Raw genomic sequence first — 19,566 nt, forward strand, 5'->3', positions numbered from 1 at the left:
TTAGAGCCATTTGTTTTACAGGTATTTAGAGGGGTTTGGGGGAGAGCTCAAGCAAGTCACTGCTTTCACTCTGCCATCTTGGCTCCACCCCCAGTGGGGGTCATTTTGAAGAAATGGTGGTAGTATATCTCTAGTTAAAGAGATGATAGACTCAAAGGGCAGATTCAGGGATTTTTTTTGAGATGGTCAAGTCAGGAATTTGTTTTGCTTTGTTTGTAACAGGTTTTGTTTTTCTTGCTTCCTCAAAGGGGAAGAGGGGGAGGTGGGAAGAAGAGAAGGCAGACCTGAAAATAATATGAAATTGAATTTTAAAAAAAGCAGTAGCAATAATAGTTCTGAACTTCACGTGGAAAAAAATATGCTCAAATTGAAGATGGCCAATCTGTTATTGGACTACACCAAACATAAAATTGAGAGAGCCTGGAGAGAAGTACAATAGGGTCCTGGTGGTTTGCCATGAGAATGGCAAACAAACAAAACCATGGGAAACAAACAAATTCAGTTCAACTCCTTTTTCAACTCTAAAGTGCACACATGCATGCATGCACACTCACACACACACACACACACACACACACACCCCCCACACTTCAAGAAAACAAATCCATTTGGAACAATACTCATGTATTTCATGTAGTCTGTGATAGAGAATACCTTTTGATAGAAATCAGGAAAAAATTCAAAAGGCTTTATGACACTTTAACAACAATAATAATATTGTTTTAAAAAGATATTTCCATTTATTTTGTTAAATATTTCCCAATTACATGTAAATATCTTTTAACATTCATTTAAAAAAAATTCTGAGTTCCAAATTCTGTCCCTCCCTCCTGCCCCTCCTCTCCCCATTCAGAAGCCAAGCAATACGATATCAGTTATACATGTGAAATCATGCAAAACATATTAGCCCGTGTTGCAAAAGAAAACATGCACACAAACAACAACAAAAAAGAAAGTTTAAAAAGTGTATTTCAATCTGCACTCAGAGTTCATCAGTTCTCTCTCTGGAGGTGGAGGGCATTTTTCATCATGGGTCCTTTGGAATTGTCTTGGATCACTGTCTTGATCAGAATAACTATGTCTGTCATAGTTGATCATCCTTATGGTACTGACAACAGTAATATTGTAAAGATAAACAACTTTAAAAGATATCAGAACTCTGATTAGTACAGTGACAAAGCACAATTCTAAAGGACTCAAGATAAAATATGCTTCTCACCTCCTGGTAGAGAGATGATGCACTCAACATGCAGATTGAGACATACATATATAGATGTGTATATGTACACACATATTTAATGTGGCCAATGCATTAATTTGCTTTGCTTGACTGTTACATGTTTGTAACAGGAGATTTGTTTTTCTTGCTTCCTCAGTTGGTGAAGGGGGGTAGATGGAACACAGATCTGAAAATAAAATAAAAATTAATTAAAGAAAAAAAAAGGAAAAGCTTCACGGAATAGAGGAAGAGGGAAGTTGAGATGAGAGACAATTTCCTTTCATTTCACACAGAAGGAAAGGTTAGCCAAGCATTTCTTGAGTACCTAGTTAGGGGGATAGAAGACTGGTCCTATTCTTGGAGGGCTGTTGTACATTCACTGCTTTTGGCTACAAGGCAGAACTATTGTATGCCTATGCTGTTTCCATATCCTTTACTGAAGACAATGATTCTCAAATGGGAAGACTGAAAATGTTTAACAGAGAACTGAATCTCCAGATAATTGAGGAGATGATAAGAAAGCACCTGGTGGCTTTTTATGTATCCAATTCTCTAGACCTAGGTTACTGAAAGAGCTTGTGAATGTGGTTGCTAAGCAACAGCTGGTGACCCTTAAAAACAACAACCGTGGTGTGCAGGACAGAAATTGCAGGACTGGAAAGGAACAGATGTCCCAAATTTCAAAAAGAGACAGAGGGAGGAATTTTCTCACTATAAGCTGGTGATCTTATCCTAAATTTTCAAAGTCTTGAATGAAAGGGATAGTTTGTCAGCACTTCAGAAGGAAGAAGCAGTGATCATAGAAGGCCAGCAAGGAGACATCAAGAAGAGGTCATGAGAGACAACTTATTTTCATTTTTTGACAGTCACTAGCTTGGCAGGTCACAGGAATTCATTAGACATAGGATCATCGATTTTGGAGCTTGAAGGGATCTTAGAAGTTGTTTAGTCCATTTTATAGATAAGGAAATTGAGATAAAGTGATTTGATCAAGGACATTGCCAGTAAGTGGAAGAGCTAGGATTTACACTAAAGTCTTCTGACTCCGAATCCAGCAACCTTTCCAATGCACTACAGCATCCATGGATTTCAGCAAAGTATTTGGCAAAATTTTCTCATGATATCTTTTTGGGCAAAAAGTGAGGGAGGGTATCATTCCCCAATTAATAAATGATCAAAGGATATGAACAGACAGTTTTTGATAAAGAAATCAAAACGGTATATAGGGATATGAAAAAGAGCTCTAAACCATTATTGATTAGAGAAATGCAAATTAAAACAACTTCGAGGTATCATCTCATGTCCATTAGATTAACTAAAATAATAGAAGGGGAAAATGACAAATGTTGGAGGAGATATGGAAAAATTGGGACACTAATACACTGTTGGTGGAGCTATGAACTGACCCAACCATTCTGGAGAGCAATCTGGAATTATGTCCAAAGAGTTATGAAACAGTGACCCGTTTGACCCAGAAATATCACTATTAGGTCTGTTTCCCAGGGTGATCAGGGAAAAAGGAAAAGTACTTATGTGCTCTAAAATATTTTTATAGTAGCTCTCTTTGTGGTGGCAAAGAACTAGAAATTGAGGGTATAGATGCCTATTTGTTGGGGAATGACTGAACAAGTTGTAGTATATGATTGTGATGGGATACAACTGTGCTGTAAGAAGTGGTGAGCTGGTTGATTTTAGAAAAATATGGAAAGACTTGAATGAAATAATGAAAAGTGAAATGAGCAGAACCAAGAGAACACTGTATACAGTAACAAAGATATTGTTTAAAGAATAATTGTGGGGGCAGCTAGGTGGCACGGTGGATAGAGCACCAGCCTTGGATTCAGGAGGACCTGAGTTCAAATCCAGCTTCAGACACATAACACTTACTAGCTGTGTGACCCTGGGCAAGTCACTTAACCCCATTGCCTAGCCAGAAAAAAAAAGAATAATTGTGAATGACTAAGTTATTCTGAGTATTATAAATACTCAAGTTGACTACAAAGGACCTATAAAGGAAGATATTATCTACATCCACAGATAGAACTGGCAAATAGAAGTATGCATAATATGGTTTTATATACATTTATAAATCTGTGTCAAACGATGACCTTCTCTAGTGTGGGTGGGAGATAGTTCAGAACTTAAAATGTAACAAAAATAAAATTAATTTTTTTAAAATGAGAAAGGGGAGATGGGGAGATGCAGGAGGGATAATAGTAAAATTATGTAGATTAACAACTGGCTGAACACCAGAACCTCTGAAGAACTTCAGAATAGATTTTAAGACATGAGAGACACTGGCACAGTACTGTCCAGCATGGCACACGTGCATCAGAGAAGGTGCTGTGCTCTATGAGCAAAGCAGAATTGCCATCGCTCAAAAGAAAGAAACATGAGATATGTGAATTTAGAGACATCTTCATTTCAAATGTTCCTATGGGCTATTTGTGCCAGACCTGAGCTTTTATTGGTCTGATCAGCCACAGTTGGAAACACTGTACATTGACCCTGACATAGTGATGTCATTTTGGTCCTCTTTGAGTAGGAAGCACAACAATCAGTACCACAGGACTCCTTCAGCCCTATCCTGTTAAGAATGTTTTTAATGACTTGGATGATGTCATAAATGACATTCCTGTCAAATTTATGTGTGGCATTAAGATGGGATGGATAGCTAATGCATTCTGTGGCAGAGTTGGAATAAAATTTTTTTTTATTGGCTAGAATGATGAGCCAACTTTAATAGGAAGATATTTAACAGGGATAAAGTCATAGTTATACTCGTGGGTTTTAAAAAATGCACTATAGTAAGACTGGAAAGCTATGACATGCAACAGTTCAAATAAAATGCATGACATAGCAGCCAAAAAGCTAATGTGATCTTAGCTTTCGTTAATACAGGCCCAGTGCCCAGAATGAGGGAGATAGAGTTCCACTGTACTCTCTGCCCTGATTAGATTGAATCCTAGAGTACTGTGCTCAGTTATGGGAATGGCATTTTAGGAAGGATACAGATAAACTAGGGCCTGTCCACAAGAGGGCAACTGGAATGGCAAAAGGCCTTGAAGCCATGCCACAGGAAGGGCAGCTGAAGGAGCTGATTACAAGATCTTTGGAGAGGCGAAATAGGCGTCATCAAATGTTGAAAGGCCATGTGAAAATAGCATTCTATATTCACCCCAAAAGTTGCAGAGACAGACTTTTGGATCTATACGAGGAAAAACATCCCCACAATTAGAATTACCCAAAGTGGCACCAGAAAGAGAGCTGTTATAAATATTTTAGAACATATAGGTTCTTTTCCTTTCCCCCAATCATCTTTGGATACAGATCTAGTAGTGTTATTGCTGGGTCAAAGGGTATTAAGCAGTTTAACAACTCAAATGGAATGGGATGCTTCAGGAAAGAGCACATTTATCATTACTGGGGATTTTTCAGCAAAGGCTGTGTCACCACTTTCCGGGGATGCTGGAAAGGAGAGACTTTAGGTGTCAGGGTACTAGAAATCTTCTAAGTTACCTTCCAACTGTGAGGTTCTCTAATTCTGTGACAGACAGACAGATAGATAAATGGAGACAGACAGACAGGCAGGCAGGTAGGCAGATAGACAGACAGAGAGAAATAGATAGATGGGTGTGTGGGTGTTAGGCAGAGGGGGAGACTAGCAAGGAAGTCTGCAGGCAGACAGGTCCTCTGAGCATACACCTAGGACCAGCCTGAACATAAGTGGTATCCGAAGCAACAGAAAGGAAAATCTATTTCTTCATTTTTTTTCAAGTGAGCTTGCTGCAGTTACAGACTGAAAACAGAGATTAGCAGGCAGCCAGCTGTGTCAGACACTGCTCTGCATGTTATGGAAGTAGGACCATAGCTGTGGCTGTCCCATCTCACCCACTTTCATATTATTTGAGCCGGTCATGGCATTTCTTGTCTTGGGGCAAGCTCCCAGTTCATTTCCTTCTATTCTCCTGAAGATGCCAGGGACCTCTCTCTTCCATATTCCATATCCCTTCTTCCCTTTCTCTTCCAAATGCCGTGTTCTTCCTCTTCTTTATAAATGGAGAACTAGAAGGTACCTGGGAGACCATTTAGTTCAGCTCTTATTTTATAGATGAGGAAACTGAGGCCAAGGAAAAATAATTTACCCATTATCCTATACGTGTCAGAGGTTGGATTGAAATGCAGGTTCTCTGCCTCTCTAGTAAATGCTCTTTTCCCAATATTACACTGTCTTCTTCTCATCTTCCTAAATTTTCATCTAAATTACATCTTACAGTGTGCAAAGTATTTTTATATACCCTGCCTCATTTGATCCTAAAGAACCTTCTATGATAGGCAGGGCAGGGGTTTGACAGACAAAGAAACAAGAACTCAGAGATGAGAAATGACTTGTCCAATGTCACACAGTTAGTAATGGCAGACTTTACCTAGAGCATCTGTCGTTATGGATTTTACAGTGGGTACCATGATATATAAAGTGATTCTAGTCTATGATCCAGGCTGCCAGCTTACTGCTGTTTCCATGACACCATGCTGCCTTAAACAGGAAAGCAATCTTACTTCACAACGTGATGCAGGGATGAGGTGTTTCTTGAGAATTACCAGGATCTATTACTGGGATCAAAGGGACTGTTTGAAAAAAATCAAGCATGCCTGGCAGTGATGAAAGGAAAAGGTCCTTTTATATGGCTTACTTAAGGGAAACCTAGGTGGCTTGCATGGAGATGCTCAGAGAAACATCGAAGAGGAAGGCAGGGACAGGAAGGGAAGGGAATTTGGGTGACCTTCCTCCTTCTTTGCATTGGGACCTGGCACTGGTAACTTCAAAGCAGAACTGGGAAAAGTCATGGAAGAGATACAATTAGAGCTGTTTCCAGGAAGCCTATCACATTATGGTCTTTAGCTCATGGCAAGAAGGGGGAATCCATGATGCTTTTGGAATCCTCAGTGAATCTCAAAGCACCTCAGATAGCTGCAGCTGTTTTAGAGGGAAGGTAAGGGTCTTGCTCAGGTGATCCTGATTGGTTCCCTACCCCTGGTGTTACAGGCAGGGACCCTGGTGTCAGTAAGCAGGGGTTTCAGAGTTGGGCAGGGCAGGAAGTACTAGACAGGGAGGGGGTACCAGGTTGCCCTCTGAGAAAGAAGGAGCATGGTCAGGGGATAGAAAGCTTATTGAATGAGAACGCCAAGTAAAAAGAAGTTTTCTTCAGCTACAATAAATTCAATCCAACCTATGATTTAAGCTGGTTGGGTTAATGATCAGCCTGAGACCTAAGAAAAGCTATAGTTCATATTTTACAATGAGGCATCGGTCTGTTCCCAGAACAGCCAGCACAGATGGATCATTTTCCAGTGACTGAAAGCAGAAGCTGAGCTTTTCAATGATTTCCTTGGTTATGGGATGGGGAGATGAACAGAAGGAGTTGGGATAAGGTATAGATAAACCCACCCAGGTACAGTTAGGGGCAAGCCAAATAATACCCGCTAAGGAAGGACTGTAAGAGCTTCTTCTCTTTCAGAGGGACAAGGAAGAATATTCTAACCTCATGGGGATAGACCAAGTAGGCAGTATGCAGACAGGGATTGCAGAGGCAACATAAAACTGTTTCACCTACCTAGAAGGCCCCAATCTATTTGGATGTCTTGCAATAGATTGTCTTGGCTCAAGGATGATGTAATAAGAAGAAATGCATTTCTGGGAACCAATTCTCCAGTCTTTGCCTGGTTTTTGCCTAGGTAACTACCTGTGTTTGGGCACTAGCTCTCTGAGAGGGTAGAGAGGGGATAGGTCTGAAGGGATGTCAGAGAGCCCAAATATGACTTGTTGCCTTTTTTCCAGGCCCGGAGTATGGGGGAAGGCAAGGAAATAAACACTTGTATGGTACCACCATACACCAGGACCTGTCCTAAGCACTTTACAAATATCTCCTTTGGTCCTCTCAACAACCAGGTGAGGTAGGTGCTGTTGTTATCCCCATCTTACAGTTGAGGAAACTGAGGCAAACAGAGGTTAAATGACTTGTTCAGTCAGTCTGGATTTGAATTCATGTCTTCTGGACTCCAGGATCAGTGCTCTATCAATGCACCATCTGCCTGGCTCATGGGCTTATGCCAGTAGGAACGGTTCTGATTCTTAATTTATATAATATATCTGTCCAGATGATACTCCAGATCTGCAAGGCATATATATATGTGTGTGTGTGTATATATATATATATGTATGTATATATATATATATATATACATACACATACACACACGTATAATATATACATATATATGCATGTATACATGTATTATATACATATAGGTAGATCTAGGTATAGGTATAATAGATGTACACACATATGCATATATGCATGCATGTATCTATGTATAGGTATAGGTATATATAGGTATAGATATGTATAGCTGTGTACAGGTATATGTGTATATGTGTATGTGTATATGTATACATACATATGTATGCATGCATCCATGTATGCATGCATGTATGCACATGTGAATGGTGTGAATGCAGAGCAGGCTACACCTATGGCTCTTATGACTAGCCTTAGATGGGTGGGGCTACAAAAGGTAAGAAGTGAGGGTTACTCATGGCCCTGAGATTCAGAAAGCTTTAGGAAACTTTCTCTTAAGAATTAGGTAGACTTGGGGCAGCTACCTGGCGCAGTGGATAGAGCACTAGCCCTGAAGTCAGGAGGATCTGAGTTCAAATCTGGCCTCAGACCAAATACTTGACACTAGCAGTGTGACCTTGGGCAAGTCACTTAACCCCAATTTCCTAAAAAGAAAAAAAAGAATTAGGCAGACTCAAAGTGGGAAATCTTTTACATCCTTTGATACACTGGGATTTAAATTTGATCTTCTGATGAAGAAAACACCTTCATGTGTTTAGTTTAAAGGGAAATGTTAATTTATGTGGTTTCCCCTAGAGAGCTACCCTTCCTCCCAACTCATTTACATTGTTTACATTGTGGGTTTACATTGCTAAAACTACAGCTTATAAGCCCCAACTGGTGGACTTCCCATTAATGGTCAGCCAGTAGATAAAGTTAGCTCAAAGCACTGGTATTTACTAAGATAGTACGCAAAGAAGAGTACCTACAAAACACTTTATAGTCTGGGCTATACTCTCCCATGAGTACATATAGCAACCATGGGAAAAGTGAGCACAAACAGGATAAACTAGTAGTGAGGCAAGCATGAAAGGTACTTGTGTGGCCACGGAACCTTCTGGCTCTGCTACTGAAGGGCCTCCAAGTTCTTTCTCTCTTCATGGAGTCCTCACACTGCTTCTACCTTGGTGAATCTCAGGGAACAAATAACATTGGAGCTATTTGCTCAGGAGGAGGAATTGCATCCAGCAGAGAACAGTTTATAGGGTCTCAGAGTAACTTCATAGAACAGACAGACACTCCCCAGATAGACACAAAGGCAGAGAGTTTGTCTCTTAAGGCAGGAAATAGCATTTAGGATTACTACCCATGGTATCAAAGAAGACAGCCAGGAATAGACTTCAGACTGAACTAGCCCTGAAAAGCAAGTCAAACTTTGAGACTCTGAACTATTTATTCTCTGCTGGATGACGTTCTTCTGAGCAAATGGCTCCAGTGCAAGACACCATGGCCTGTGGTGAGAGGAGGAAAAGAAATTCTCTCCTTTTCTGTCACCCCTCCCCACAGATGTTGTTGTTGGTGTTCAGTCATTTTTCAGTTGTGTCTGACTCTTCATGACCCCATTTGTTTTTATTGTTGTTGTTGTTTTTGGCAAGGATACTGGAGTGGTTTGCCATTTCCTTCTCCAGCTCATTTTACAGACGAGGAGACTGAGGCAAACAGGGTTAAGGGATTTGCCCAGTGTCACACAGCTAGTAAATATCTGAGGGCAGATTTGAACCCAGGAAGATGAGTCTTCCCTCCTGTCTCTGTCTCTGTTTCTCTGTCTCTCTCTTCCCCTCCCTCCTTGTTCAACTGCTTACTTCTGCCTGGACTGACTCTAGAGCCACTGAGCTCAACTTTTTTTTTTCTTTTAAAAAATATTTATTTATTTTTAGTTTTCTACATTCACTTTTATAAGATTTTGAGTTCCAAATTTCCCCCTCCTCCCCCACTTCCCAAGATGGCATGCAATCTGATATAGGATATACATGTACAATCATATTGAACATATTTCCACATTAGTCATGTTGTGAAAGAAGAATCATAGCAAAAGAGAAAAACAACAAGAAAGAGAAAAAAAGGGAGAGAAAATAGTATGCTTTGATCTGCATTTAGAACCAATAGTTCTTTCTCTGTATGTGTGGACAGCATTTTCCATCAGTCTTGTGGGATTGTCTTGGATCATTGTATTGCTGAGAAAAGCTCTCTATTAAAGTTGGTCATCCCACAATGTTGCTGTTGCTGTGAACAGTGACCTCCTGGTTCTGCTCACTTTACTTTGTATCAGTTCATGTTAGTCTTTCCAGATTTTTCTGAAATCTGCCTGCTCATTATCTCTTATAGAACAATAGTATTCCATCACATTCATATACCACAGCTTGCTCAGCCATTCCCCAATGTATGGGCATCCCCAATTCTTTGCCAACACAAAAAGATGAGCTCAACTTTTTAAAGGCCATCATGGATTTGGCAAATCTTCATCTACCCAATAGCATCATCTCTTCCAATTAAATCAAAGAAATCTCCTTCATACTTCTTCTAATGTCAGTTGACAATCATTTATTAAGTGCTTCCTATGTGCCGGGAACTGTGCTAAGTACTGGGGATACAAATAAAAACAAAAAGAGACAATCTCTGCCCTCGAGGAGCTTACATTCTAATGGAGGAAGAAACACATAAAAGGGGAACTGAAAAGCTTGTAGTGAGGGTGAGGAGGTACTTAGGCCTGGGAATAGGGGCTAAATCTGGAGATTGAGGAATGGCTGGTCTGGGGTCCTTTCCCAAAATGGAGGTTCTAAGAGGAACTAGCCAATGGATCTACATGGGCAGAGTGGGAAGGGAGCCAAGGCATAGTGGAGGCATTCCTGGAGAATGAAAGCTAAAGTGATGACAGGGCTAATCTTTCTAATTTCATCAAGGAGAAAGTTTCTTATTTCCTAGAGGGATACAACAGGGTATTAACAGTTGTACTTCATTAACATATTAACATTTTTTTGTCTTTGCTATTGCTCTATGGTTACATCAAGGAGAGGGAGGACTAAATTCACCCCCCTCCTCCATTTACATATAGATTTTATTAAATCAACTTTTAAAGTAGAAGGAGTGGTAAGATAGTGGATAGAATGCTGGACCTGGAATCAGGAAGACTCATTCAGCTGTGTGATTCTGGGCAAATCATTCAACATCTACAATTCTCAGGTTCTTCATCTGTAAAATGGGGATAATAATAGCCCTCATGGGGCTGTTGAGAGAATCAGATGAGTAACGTATGAAAAATGCTTTGCTAATCTTAAAGTATTATTACCATATAGATATTAGTTGTTATTATATGTAAGTTGATTTTGGATTTATTTTAGGAATAAACAAGGGAAAAAGTCATAGGTAGTATGGTGTATTAGAAAGAACCCTGGTTTTGTAGTCAGGAGACCTCGGTTTTAGGTCCAGTTCCATCTCTGGTACTTCACCTTTCTGAGCCTCAGTTTCCCCAAATGTAAAATAAGGATAATATATGCACAGAGTTGTTATGAGAAAAGTACTTTGCAAACCTTAAGGCAGGATACTTATATGATTGTTTTGTTGCTTTTTGCGGGGGGACCAGAAGTATGATTTCATCAGAGCAGGAAGCACCCCATGAGTTACTTTCTCTACCAATGCACATTGATACCTTCTCTGGAAGACTCAGTGTCTTAGATCATTGCCAGGAATTATTGCAAGATGAAGTGACTTACTCAGGGTCACATGGCTAGTTAGTGTCAGAGGTAGCCAGGTTTTTCTTACTCAAAGGCCAGCTCTCTGCCCACTGTTCCCATTTAGCCTTTGGAATTGCTGATGTTTGAATTAAAATAAGACTCTTCCCCATAAGGATGCTGTGCACCAAGGCTGCTAAGGAGAAGAGAGAATTTGAGTTTAAAAATATTATTAGATTAACACTCATTCCAGGGACTTGTGTGGTTTTCCTGTTGGTACAGATGATGAAAATCTCTTTGCCAGTGCAGATTGGCATCTTTGCTGCAACTTGAAAATCTTAACGAGTTGTCTAGAGAATGGATCTTTCCAAGTCATACATCCAGTAGGTGTTAGAGTAGAACTAGAACCCAGGTCTTGCTGGATCTAAGGTCTGCTCTCTATCTACTACGCCATTCTGCCTCTTAGTGATGCTGATATTTTTCTTCTAACAGACATATACCAACCCCTTTAAATAAAATTAATTCATGAAGTTTCTCAATCTCTGTGTCGTACTTTGTCTAACAACCTGTATTCAGTAAAGGAAACAGCATGCTACACATAGAAGGTGCTGAACTGTTGTTATTAACAATAATAATGAAAATGGAGGTAATAATGCTTGTCCTGCCCACCTCACAGGATGATTGCAAAGGTCAAATGAGAACAATGCAGGAAGAACTTTGAAACTCTCAAACGCTAGAGAAATGGAAAGATTTGCATTTTTTTTTAAAGAGTTGAAAGAGTTCATGGCTCAAAATAACAACTTTCAATCAGAGTGGTAATTTTGGACAGAGAGAATTCTTTTTCTAAATCATCTGCTCTTGGCCAGTAGTTAGGTCAAGCTGCAAGTATATATTTGCATCGCCTAAAGTGCTCAGGGGATTTCAGCCATTCTCTGTCTCTCAGAATGTGTCCATCTAAGTTTAGGAAACATGTAAATTTAGAGACAATTATAAGAATAATAGATATCATTGCTATCATCACTAGTAATAACACTTTTCACTTTTAAAATGCACCAGTGGTTTCATGGATCTGTGATCTCATCATTTCCATTAATACTGAAACCAGTTCATCTGTGCAATTTATTCTCCTGTAAATGATCCATCAAAGCATATTTAAAATGTAATTTTATATCTACCTAACCCTGACCCTCACATCTGTCCCACCCTTGTTTCATTGCTTTTGGATACAATTCCCTCCATATGTACTACGGAATCTCAGATCTCTTGGGTACAGATTACTTTTTATTCTAAACCTGTTTCTAGGCTCTTTCCCTGTCCTCTTCCTTTTTTCCTCAACCTATACCTCCCTTTCTCCTTAAATCATCATGTCCTTTATCACCCTTGTCCATGAGTACTTCATCTTGCCTCATGTTCCCTAACCCCATTCCCTCATTGGACGACTTCAATTGTTAGAATTTTCTTTTGTTGAGTCAAGACTAGCTTCACTATAACTTTCACTCATTAATCCTAGTTCTGCCCTTTGGAACATAACAGAATATGTCTTTTACCTCTTCTATATGCCCAACCTTCAGATACTTGAAGATGGTAATTGTGTCCCCCTCTCTGCCATTCCCTTCCGCATCAATATTTTCTCAAGGTTAAACATCCCCAATTCCTTCAACCATTTGCTGCATAAGATGGTTTACTTTACAGGACACTCTCAAGCTTCATCACACTCCTCTGGACACTCTAATTTTCTATGTCCCCCTTAAAATATGCAGTTGAGAATTGAACAAAATACTTCATATATAATTTGACCAGTATTGATCTGGACAATATATTACTATTAATGTAACCTAATTTCATTATTAACTTAGCAGAACATAAAGCTTTAACTTCTACTTTCTACTAATAAGGAACCTAATACCTGTGTTAGACAAAGATTACAAGAAAATCAAACTTATAAGTACATTATAAATTTCATGTTCTTCTTACTACTTAACTGTTAACAGCTCTACTATGCTTTATACAACACTTTTTCTCCACTAAGAGATGTTCCAGGCTCTTTGTATAGTCTCTGGCTGTATGTAGCTATTTATTTTCTCCTTATCATTTCTCTATTCCTTTTATAAGCTCCTTGATGATAATGTTATTTTTTTCCTTTTTCTATCTTCAGCACTTTGCACACAGAAGACTTCTAGGATCATAAGTTCATAGATCAAGAGCTAGAAGACACTGTAGTGGTCCTTCAGTCCGACTCCTTCACTTGTCAGAAGAGGAAATTGAGGCTCAATCAAGCAAAGAGACTTAGGTCACACAAGTAAATGTCTTCAAACTCGGGTCCTGGGACTCCCAGGTTCAGTGCTTTTTCCTGGGGACCAAGCCTGCTTCACAACCTATTTGATGAACTGAATTGAATTGCTGCTATATTGACTTTGCCTACCTCAGAAAACCTCATGGACATATAGAACATTAGAGAAAGAAGGGACTTTCAAATCAGCTCAAACAGGATCTGAAAAAGAAAGAGAAGAGCACATCTGTGTAACACAGCTAAGAAGATCTATGCCAGGTGCAAAAGGGACCCAATGACCAATACGAAGACTAATGCAGACAACAAATGAGAAGTCTACTTTTTTTTTTTTTTTGGTGTTGAGCTAGCTGAGAATATCTTTGGGCTTTTAAGCTAGGGTGCCTAGGGAAAGCCTGCCTCCCTGATCTAATGGATGAGCCTCTGTAGTTGTTTCCACCTTGCCTTCCATTCTCCTGAATGGAAAACAGTCCATGCTTAGGTGGATCCACTCTTACTTTCTCCTCCCTGGGCTATGTGGTGCTCCTACTTGGGGCAGTAATAGATATTTTTTTTGGTAATATAGTGGAAAACCCATGAGTTCTATATCCACATGGCACTCCATCCCTTAGATGTTTGGGCTAAACCTGTATCTTATAGGTAGGTTTTCTTTTTTAAAAATGAATTTTTAAATTTGTTTTTACATACATTTGTAATCTGTCCATCCCATTCCTTCCCTCTCATTGAACTAAAAAAAACAAAGAAAGAAAATAGGAGAGCAAAAGCAAAACCCTTATCATAAGCATTTCTAGTCTAGTGAAAAAAATGTTTACATTGACCATGACTGAAAATGTACTTTTCTTCCTGCATTTTAAGTTCATCACCTCTCTGGCAGGTGAGTGGCACGTTTTATCTTCATTCCTCTGGATTTGTGTTTTATCATTGTGTCGGCCAAAGTTCTAAAGTTTGTCAAAGTTGTACAATGTTGTCAATGTTTAAATTGTTCTTCAAGTTCTGCTCATTTCCCTCTGTGTTAATTCATAGAGATCTTCTCACTATCCTCCGAAATTGTCCATTTTGTCATATGATACAATAATATTTGATTATATTCAGAGACCATAATTTGTTTGACCTTTTCCCAATAGGAGGGCAGCTCCTTAGTTTCCAATTTTTGACTCTTATGCAAAAAAAGCTGCTATAAATATTTTTATGCATATGGGTCCTTTTCCTCTTTCTTTTATCTCTTTAGAGTATAGGCCTAGCAGTAGTATTGCTGGGCCAAGGGGCATGCACAGTTTAGTAAATTTTGGGGCATAGTTTAAAAATGCTTTCCAGAATGGCTGGCAGGTCACCTGTTTCTTAAAGACTTGTCCCCATTTGTTTTCTTTGTCATTAAAAAACAAACAAACCTTCAAATGAAATGAAACAAACTTTGAATATACTTAGGAACAGTAGTTACTTTTTTACAGCACCCAACCCATTTTATGGGGATTTTCAAAGGCCAACCCTCCATTGTTCTTTTAAGATGCTTTGTTGCTTTTCTTTGGTCTGTCTCTATTCCTGTGCCACCCCCCCCAAAAGTGGTCAAAGCCACTCTCCAAAAAGAAGGAAAGAGAAAACCCTGCTGTTGGTGGTGAACATAAAGGTAGCCTGCCTAAGTCAAAAGCCTGAGCAAACAGGATGTGGTATAAAAAATGTCCGTGCAAAGAGCAAGGACCAACTTTCTGGACAACTCTAAGGCGGACGTTTCAAAGGTTTGAAGAATTTTAAGTAAGAATATTTGGAAGGGGATGTCAGCTCTTGGGTTCACTGTTATTGTAGCCCATGACATTGGTTAACAACTGCTCCGTCTGTCGTAGGCTTACTGTTACAGGGCAGTAGATTTAGAGATGCATTTTTGAGGTCATCTAACCCAACCCCACTCTATTTCCCAGTTACTAACCACACCTGTCCATGTATTTCCCAAATGAGAAAAAAGGCTTTAATATTGAAAGCTATAACAAAAAGAAAATAGAGCATCTAGAATGCAGGTTCCCCAACCCTGATCTAGCTCCTACTCATCCAGGGCTGGGCAGGAGAAGGTAGGGGTTTGGGTGGGGTAGGGACAGGGGATCAATTGAAAAAAAAAAGACTGAGTTTGCAGTTGGAGATTGGGATATGGAGATTAAGCAGCTGGGAACAAGGCTAATACCAGATGCCATCCTGAGCACATACATCCCATGCCTTCTTTGGGAGAGAGACCAACCAGTTCCTGCAGGCGCCTCCTGAAACACCCCATGTCACTTGTGGATGGCTTTAATTGGTCAAAGAAGTTTATATGTAGGAAGGGATGGAAAGGGATCTAAGTGACTCAGTCAAGCAGCTCTTATCCCCCTCCTTCTCATGGAACAGAAAGAGGCCTGACATGCATGTCCAGGAGTGGAAATGAAGTTTATCCAACCTGGGGGCTTTTATGGGCCAAAAGTTTTAGGTAAGCACCCTTGGCCACTACCAAAGGGCAGTTTCTAGGTCTGAACTTGATGAGTGGGGTTGCTCTGCTCTACTGCCTGGGTGCTGATATAAGCACTAGATGGATTGTGGGCTAGGAAGGCATATTCTGAATGCATTGATAACAATCTGCTTTGATTGCTACTGTTCTGATTAAAGAGTTATCTACCATGTCTTGCCAATGACCTTCAGTAAAATCTAATAGGTTCAAGATAAAGAGCTGGAGTTTTCCTTGGCAAATAGGGGCAAGTCCTAATATTTAAAACATAATACAGACCCAATCTCCTAGAGTCTAGGGCCTAGACTAAGGGGAGAAGAGCAATGCCCTCTACAAAGAGGCAGAGCCAAGGGGTAAGCAGCAGCTTGAGGGTGGCACAAGGAATTTGATGAACCCAGGAGAGGGCCTTCTGGTGTTTGGTGTGGAATATGATGAATAGGGTTGAGTGTTTGAGTGATAGACACGTACATGCTCAGCCTCTTGACCCCTAGATTTAACTAGATGCTGGTCACAGAGCCCTACCTGTTATAGATTGGGGAAGGGGTGGGGGCAGCACTAGGAGGAGAGCTGAAGCTGGGTTAAGTATAAGGGGCATCAAGAGCAGCAACAATTTCTTTGGAATCAATTTGCAACCTGCTGCCAGAGAACCATAGACCTGGGAAAGAATTGGAGACAATAATCATTCAATCCTCCTTGCCTAGGGTAAGACTGGATGACATCTTGTTGAGGATGAGCTAAAGGAGATTCTTGCTCAGGCACAGGTTGGACTACACAGCTTCTGAGGTCCTTTCTCACATTCAAGTTTGGGGAGCTTTCATTTCTCTGAAAGTCGTAGAATCTGAGTCTGAAGGGTCCTGAAAGGTCGTCTTATTCAACCCAAACCGGAAAAGGAATTTCTGCGACAACATCCTCAAGTATCCCAGAATCACAGATTTGAGAGTTGGAAAGAGCAGTGGTTGCAGTGCTTAGTTCGAAAGGTCATCGAATTAGGATTGAAAGGGACTTTAGAGATCAACAGTTCTCAAAGTGTGACCCAGGGATCCTTAGTGGTCCCCAAGAACCTTGAGGGAGGTCCTCAAATTCAAAACTATAGTCATAATATAGCTAAGATGTTTTCATTTCTAACACAGTAAATGTTGATAGATATAACCCACATAAATGAAAAATCTTTGGAGTCTTCAGTAGTTTTCAAGAGTATAAAGGGGCTCTGGGATCAAAATGTTGGAGAATCACTGATCTAATCTAACTTCCTTATTATACAAATAAGGATTCTAAGGTAAGAGAAGTTAAGTGACTTGCCCACAGTTACAAATAGTAAGTAGAGAGCCAAGATTAGGTTCCAGATTCCCTTACTCTAAATTCAGGGTTGATTCTTTAATACTATACTTATTCCAAACTGAAATCTGACCAACTAATAGAATGTAAGCTCCATGAGAGATGAAACTGTGCTCTTTAAAATTTTATTCGTGTATTTATTTATATCTATCTATCTTTCTATGTTAGCAGCTAGGTGGTACAGTAGATAGAGCACTGGGCCAGAAGCCAGGCAGATCTGAGTTCAGATCCAGCCTCAGACACTTACTAGCTGTGTGACCCTAGGCAAATCACTTAACCCCTATTTGTCCCAGTTTCTCATCTATAACATAGAGACACAATGGATAAGGAAATGGCAGACCACTCGAGTATATTTGCCAAGAAAACCTCATGGACAAGTCCTTGGGGTCATGAAGAGTTGGACATGACTGAACAACAAACAACATGCCTATTTATCTGTCTCCTTCTCTATCATCTGTCTACCTCCCTCTTTATCACATCTGTATCTATCATTTATCTTTCTATTTATCATTTTAAAACACTGTGCCTCTCTTAATGTGACTTAGGATATTACTGGCATTTGGGGCTGTCATGTTACTGTTTACTCATGCTGAGATTGCAGTCCACTAAAACCCCAAGATATTTTTTTTCACAGAAAATATTATCTTGTCATGTCTCCCCCATACTATACTTGTGAAGTTGGTCTTTTAAAAAAACAAATGATGGAAATTTATATTTAACCCTATTAAATTTCATCTCATTATATTTAGCTCATTATTCTAGCTCATAATATTTTTTGGCTGTTGATGACCACATCTAATGTTCCTTCCAGCGTTGGGTCATTTGCAAATTTGATAAATCTGTTTCCTATGCCTTCCTTCAAGTCTTTGGGGGAGAAAATGGAGAAGTGGGATTGGATCGAAAGAGTATTGAAGTACTCCTTGGAGTATTTGAAGTACTCTTTGGAGTAAAAAGAGCTCTGTTCAATGCTCAACTCTGGCTCTGATTACTTATGTGACCGGGCAAGTCCTCAGTTTCTTCATCTGTAAAATGAAGAGGTTGAACTAGAGGGTCGTGAAGATCACCTCTAACTCTCTTTGATCGTGATCTCCTATCCTTCCATGCTTGCCTTGCTTCTTCTAAACCTATTCTCCATATTCATGGTGACCTCTTACAACTCTAGCTTTGCTGCTCTACCATTTATTCATCGCTACTCTATCTTCACTCTCCTCCTTGCAGATGATTGTGCACTCAGTACAGCCTGTGAAGCTAAGATACAACAAAACACGCATCAATTCTCTGCTGCTTAGATAAAATAGCAAGCCAGTTCAGAATCCAGTCTTCCAGTGGCAGGCCAGTTCAGTGGTAGCAGAGCTCTAGCTAAGCCCTTGAAACAGAATGTAATGAACAAGAATATTGTCTTAAGAAGAACTTTGAGCAACCAATCGTTCTTACTATGATAAAAACCCAAAGTAACTGCAAAGGACTTATGAAAGAAGATGCTATCTACATCCAAAGAAAGAACTGATAAATAGAAATATGCACAATATGGTTTTACACACACACACACACACACATATCCATACACATATTTGCATCTAATGGTGGCCATTTCTAGGGTGAGGGGGAAGGGGAAAAAGTTACATGATAACTTTATTACATATTTAAAAGGAAAAGCAAGTTGTACGTAATAGACTTGCAGTTTCATGTACGATCCCGTTTTTTTCTATTCTATTATGTTATGGAAATGCTTCCATTGTTTTTTAAAGTTCAGAATTTTAAAAAATAAAATGGAATAGAGTGGCAGCTAAAAATAATTTTCCCCTCTATCTTCTCCACACTCCCCTCCTAGGTGCTCATTCGAGTTCAGGAGATCCTGAGAGACAATTAGAAGTCCAATTGGTGAGTGGAATCATTGGTGGAATCCATTGGAGCTATTGGAAATAGCCTTAGAAATCAGGAGATAACTGAAAATAACCCTGAGAAGTATATGCCAAGGTACTTATCTTTACAACCCAGCAGATTACTACACCTAAGGGCAACTTCATGACTCCACAGAAAAGATTTCCAGTAAATGGGAATTGTGAGTTTCCCTTCTGGCCACTCTACTTTGAGCCTACTCACCCTAGTGACCCATATATCCAGGGGTAGAATGTGCTTTCAGTTTGGGGGGATTGTTTTTGCAAATTACAGTAGTTGCTATGCCTACTCATTAAATACCCTTTTCTAAAATCAATCACTGGTAAGAGGTTGTAAATGGCAGCGTTAGAAACTTAGCCTTTCAGGGTTGCGCCAGACTGTTGATGGGAGAAGTAGTCAGCAGCCACCTTCTGAGATCCTCAATATATGAGTATAGCTTGGACCAGTGAGCCCAGAGGGTACTATTGCTTAATAAAATCTTATTGAATTGAATGGAAATAAAATGAAATAATTTG

The sequence above is a fragment of the Phascolarctos cinereus genome, unplaced genomic scaffold, assembly GCF_003287225.1.
Source record: "Phascolarctos cinereus isolate Bilbo 61053 unplaced genomic scaffold, phaCin_HiC Scaffold_4;HRSCAF=312, whole genome shotgun sequence".
Lineage (NCBI taxonomy): Eukaryota > Metazoa > Chordata > Mammalia > Diprotodontia > Phascolarctidae > Phascolarctos > Phascolarctos cinereus.